The sequence below is a fragment of the Emydura macquarii genome, unplaced genomic scaffold, assembly GCF_026122565.2.
Source record: "Emydura macquarii macquarii isolate MOO-44397 ecotype Brisbane River unplaced genomic scaffold, CSIRO-AGI_Emac_v2 contig_1790, whole genome shotgun sequence".
NCBI classification, from domain to species: Eukaryota; Metazoa; Chordata; order Testudines; family Chelidae; genus Emydura; species Emydura macquarii.
Window position 1 is genome coordinate 17,779,452 of NW_027131927.1, and position 6,000 is coordinate 17,785,451.

Consider the following 6,000-nt stretch of genomic DNA (forward strand, 5'->3'; position numbering starts at 1 on the left):
AGCCCCAAGCCAAAGTGGCAATCTGCACAACTGACTAGACTGTGTGTGGACTTTTAATCATGCCTCTAGCACAGTGACAGTATTTGAATGAACAATTGTTTGTAACCTGAATACCTAAATGCATTCACAACCACAGGAGGGTTGGAGGTGCTGGGTGGGAGGGTATGTCATTGCATTGTTCAGGAAAGCTGCATTTTAAAGACAATAGTGAGTATGAACTTTGGGAATACAGTGGTAAAGGCCTTTGCTGAGGATGTGACGGTACAGATTTCACACTACTGGTGATCCAGGAGAAACTTTATGGCTCCATGTGATATAATTTGTTTTTCTAGTGTTTTTTTTAAATTACTATTTTAATCCAATTAGCCAAACAAATAGCTTTTAAGACAGGTTCCATACTTTAAAAACCTTATAGTTTGTCAGTTACCATGTGACTTGCTGGTATTCTGCATTTCCATTTTTTATTGCCTTTTTTGCTTGCTGGTCCTGCACGCTGGCTGATTTGAAAGTTGAGAGGTATGAGCATAACACAAAACTGAGGCTTATTCTAAGGGTTAATTCTCAGAAATACAAACCTAGAATCAGAAAGATAGTAGATTCCATGACAAAAGTCCAAATACATCTCAGCACCTTCAGCAAATATGAAAGTCCCTTCAGTAGCAAAAACTACTCAGTAGCACATGAAAATATTGTTCCAATAGAGTGAAAGATGAAAGAAAGGGAGTCTTGATTTTAAAATGCCTTTGTGCTAATAGATTTCTATTATCAACCTATAAATACAGGTAAAAGAAATATTGTCCTGCTCTGTTGAAACAAACTGTTCTTCTTAGCAGAGAATGAAAGGTGAATGTAGGGAACTTGCAATCTGGACACTCAGGCTTCTAGAAAGTCTAGATTAGGGGTATGGTTATCTCCACAGGAGTGATTTCCAGTGCAGAAGCAAAATAATTAGATGTTCCAAAAGGAGCTTACAGTGGGAGAAAAGAAGGACATGGACATAGGAGTGAAGACCTTTTTAGAAGCAGAAGGGAAGAAAAGAATATAGTGCTTGATATTCTCAGAGGGATGGAATTGCATGCCTCGTTTGCCCATTCAGTTACCACAACTGAGTGTGTAAACTGGATATTTGCACGTGCAGCTTGCCCATTAGATGCATAACTTGACCATTTGTGATCACAGATCCCTATTTCATGTATATAATGAAAATCTGATCTGTAAAGCCCCCATCAGAACCAAAAAAGTAGTGTTTAGAGTAAGAATAATAGAGTAAGAATGAAGCTGGAAGTTAAAAGTACTGATGACCATCTCTGTGCTCAAGATGAACAGACATCCTCCGTATTAAAAATACACACTGAGATCATGTAGGATGAGGGGGAAAAAGAAGCTAGGGCTCCATGATGAGATATAAGGAGAGGATCATTTATTACCTAGAAGTTGTTCACTTTAATATTATGAAACCATGAGAAAACTCATTTCTTTAGAACACAGCTGAGGAAAGGGAGACTACAGATCAGAGAATATATCAACAATTTTGAGTGTGACAGATTCAGTAAACCTGTCTTTCAGATATGTAATGCATGTTAAAGGGCTCCAGCTGTGGTATATACCATGTAGAGAAATATTAAAACATCTCTCTAAGGATAATGGTCATTGTCTTGTAGGTGGAGGAAAACCTTTCAATGGGTAGATCTGCAATAAAAAAATAGAGACGATCAAGCACATCATTTTTATTCTAATGAAACTCAGCTGCCTGCAACAATTTGTGAAATCATAATGGAGTCAGAGCTGAAAGCAACCTTTTATATAGCTGTTAATTCTCTTTCAGACCCTCATTATTTTGCAAGGGGTAGATAAGCAAGTTAATTGTCAGGATCAATTGTCTGCTCGTTAAAGGTAAAGCCAAAGCCAAGAGTAATTAAGACAGGAATAATATTTTTTGCTTTTCGGTTTCAGCAAAGGGATAAAAGCATGATTCCCTGCTTCGCCACAAACTCCTAGCATGACTAAGGCCCAGATATGTAGGAACCTAAAAGGTACAGATAGGTGCCCAGTGCAATTTTTCAAAAGTGCCTAGGTGCCTAAATACCATTGAAAACCTAGGCATATTTGAAAAATCACACTGGGCACCTATCTGTACCTTGAATTGTCTAAATACCTTTAAATATCTGGCCCTCTGCGTCAGTCCCCCACTTGTACAATGGTGATACTCAGGTGAGGGTGGTGGAATATGGTCTATACTGCTTAGAGTGGCTAGATGTGAAATCTGAAGATCCTCCATATTTGAATAAAGAAACGAACGTTATCAGGCTAGTGTGTTGGAGTGTCAGCTGCAGCTTAGAAAAGATGACTTTGATTTAAGTGAATTATTGGCTAGTTAAACGTTTTGAGAGGTTTTCTTTGACAGCTGGAATGGTCATCCAATTCCAGCTGCTCAGCTCCCATAACGAAGAACTGGATTCTGACGGGCCTCTGTGTCGCTGCATAGTGGGGGAGGGGAGAAAGAGCACAAGGAGCTTTCTCCGTCCTCGCACAAGCTTGTGTAAGGACCAAGCACAATTTCTCTCCCTGTGCTGAGGGTAGTGCTCTCTCTCCCTATTCCCTGGGGGGCGGACTGTGCCCCAAAGGAGACAGGGAGGAAATGGAATCATTTCCCACCCATACCTTGTCTTCCATTGGCCTATGAAGTGGGAGTGGAGCAATAGGTAGCTCCCCACCAAAGGGGCCTGGCAACAGCTGCATTACATTTGTGTATAGGGGAGTTTTGGAAGGCACGATTCACCACTCTTTGCCCTGGCCTGCGCCTAACATGCACAATCTAATCCTAAATGAATTAGCAATTCAGTGTCAAGCTAGATCCAAAACTAGGTGCTGCCGCTGGTACTATTGGTAATGAATCAGTATGTAATTGGGCGACAGATTTTCTGATGCCATAATTCCACTCACTTGGGAGGAGTTAGGCCAAATTCTCTGACACCATAATGAATAATTCAGCTAAAACCCACAAACTGGCAGAGAATCCCAATGAAGGCAATGTCTAGGGACACCACTGAGAATGGCATCAGAGACTCGCGATATTTTTTTTAAAAGTCATTGACGATAATTTGGAGAAGACGTTACATAAAAATCAAACATCCTCTTAACAACTGGAGTTGGTGTTTATGACCTGCCGGTTTAAAACCTACATGAACTATTTTTAAAAGATACCTTTTTCAAACAATCCAATTTAGGTTTTAAACTGCCAGGCCCCTAGGCAGGGGATAATTTTTATGAAGACAATTTTAAAGGCTTGTAAATGAAGGGAATACACTTGAATGTGACACATCTCCCAATATTTGCCGGTAGCCTGAACTGAGCATTCAGGCTGTCAGAGTTTGCTTACGTGGATTTTGCGATTCTCTTTCGAATGGCTTACAATAAACACCGACTCAAACATCTCCAGTGCCCTTGCCCTCCCCCTAACCTTTGGGGAGTTTACTCTAAGCATTAGCACAAGTTTTGTTCATTGTTAACCAACTAACTGAAATCTGCTTATATTCTGAAGGCTCAAAGGCTAGAGACCGGTGCAGAGCACTCTGAATCACAGCCCAAAGAAACTGGACAGTCATTCTTCTAGCTTCTAATTTGTGGGTTTACATGACAAATTCTGTTCTTTAAATCTTTGCACAACGCACCGTCAGGGAATTTAAGAAACTCCATGCTTGGATAAAATGAATTTGTATGTCCTTTCTCAAACCACGATGTAGTACAAGAAACAGAACACTCTGCAGATTTGAATTTGAAACCGCACATTTGTATCTATACACTCAGACTTTAAGGTAAAAAATTAAGCATTATGAATTCAGTGCATGATAAAATGGGAATAAGAGTTTGGCTTGAAACTGCAGGATCTTTGATAGTTATGGCAATACACTATGAAAATCATGGGACAGGGGAATGAGGACGTGTATGTGCATCATACCATATTTTTCCAAACATTACAATACAGACACATCCCCATAGCCACTTGTCTATAGATCACAATAATCTGACTGTATTAATATTAAAATTATATGATATATGAATTCTAAGGTGGCATGCAAGTTACCTAGGGCCATATTCTGCCATAGTTCAATTTACAGATCTCCCAGAGCTGGCCTTTGTGGTCTGTGAGGCCCATCGCCACAGGCACCTCTAGAAATGCCAGGAGCAAGGTTAACCCTCAGCATTCGCCTTAAATAAAACAACCCACCACACACATTTCTAGCCTTTTCCTTTTGTGAAGATGGCCAGACTTCAAAACCAAAACTTCCAGCTGCTCAGACCTCTGTTTTGGGGTCTGTGGAAACCATGGTTATATGTGAGGGAGAATGAAATTGCATTGCAGGCCCACCAGAGCTGATTTGAGAACTTCCGTTATAGACAGATTTGAAGGTTGTGTAACATTGGCTGACTGGATATGGTCCTAGTCCTAGCAATATGTAGAAACATATTTTGGCTGCAAGGTCTGGATCCAAGTACAGATCCACGCTTCCTGGACACTCAGGGATATTCAGATCAGGGATTTTAGTTTGGGCCCATCTCTAGAAATAAGAACCATGGCCTAAAGTTAGGCACATAACGCCATATTTAGGCATCTAAATATATGACTTATTTTTCAGAGATGTTGAATATTTGCATCATCTTTAAAAGTCAACGGAAGCTGTTACTGCTCAGCACTATTGATTGATGTGGGTGCTTAATATTAGACATCCTGCTTTCAAAATTTTGGTCCAGAGTTCTTTACATTTGTCCTGTGTTTCAACTGGAAAGAAATTTGTGTTAGCTTTGAGGTCATTGTGGCTTATATTCTAAACCTTTCATTGATATTTTCTCCAACTGGCACTTTTTATCTTTGTACAATTCATCTTTTTAGCATTCCAGCTTGCCCTTGACAAGCATTTTGCATTCACTTTTAGGATTTTTTTGAGCTGAGTGGGTGTTGTGGATGATAGTTTTTGTTTTAGATCTGATACATCAGAAAATGTCCTAAAAATAACATACCCTCCCTTTGCTTTGTCTGTCTTTGCATATGCTAATGGCTTTATACGTCTTAGAAGAAATTGAAAAAAAGTCTTTCAAGACTAAATCAATAACTCGTGGTGTGTTTTTGTATATTTCCAAATAAACAACAGTTCTCAAGTGGTTACTGTTGGCCTGTGACACACTGGCTGATCACAGGGTACAATGTGTTGTTTGTCTGCACCAGCTGAAGAGCAACCAAAGAAGCAGTAGGTATACTACCTACTTTCTGCCCCAGGATGGCCTGCCCCTTTGAAGGCCCAGAGGTCTTGGTCCAGTCGGCCCTCTTCACTTAACACCATCCTGCTATACCTGTGCATGGCTGGACTTCAGGTGAGGGAAGCCCACCAGCAGAGTCCTGGCTAGAGAAGAGAGTTGGATGCTACAAGGAGCCAGAGGAGAGCACAAGACAGGAAGAAACCTGTGGAGGACTCCAGCCAGGAATGTCTGCTCAGGCAGGAGCAGCAAGCAACACAAAGGATCCCAGGATGGACTGAGGGGAGAAATGAGAAGGAGCCTGGGAAGGGCATAACCTGAGCCCAGAGGGTGGGCAGAAGAGCGCTTGAATCAGAGGATGGAAGACAGACCTCTTGTGAAGGATGGGCTGGGCTCATTTTGAGATTGGGGCAAAGGCTCTGTATTTGGTTCTGGACTTTTATGCCCTCGAAGGGGTGGACTTTTGTTAATGGATTAGTTGGAAGACCAAGTTCCTGAAGGGAAACTGAGGCAGAGATGCTGCAAGGCCACTCCATGCTACGAGAGGGTGCTCTGGAAGCAGTGACCCTGATGTACTTCCCTGATGCTGATTTTTCTGTGTAAGCTATGTCTGCAGTGATATTATATGATGCAAAAGAGAGGTGCCCTGTACAATCACATGTAGGAGTGGCAGTCTGCACAATTCAGCTTATCTCTACTGTGATGCAGCATTTGATAAACCCCTGTTATGTTATTTTTTGCCATTCA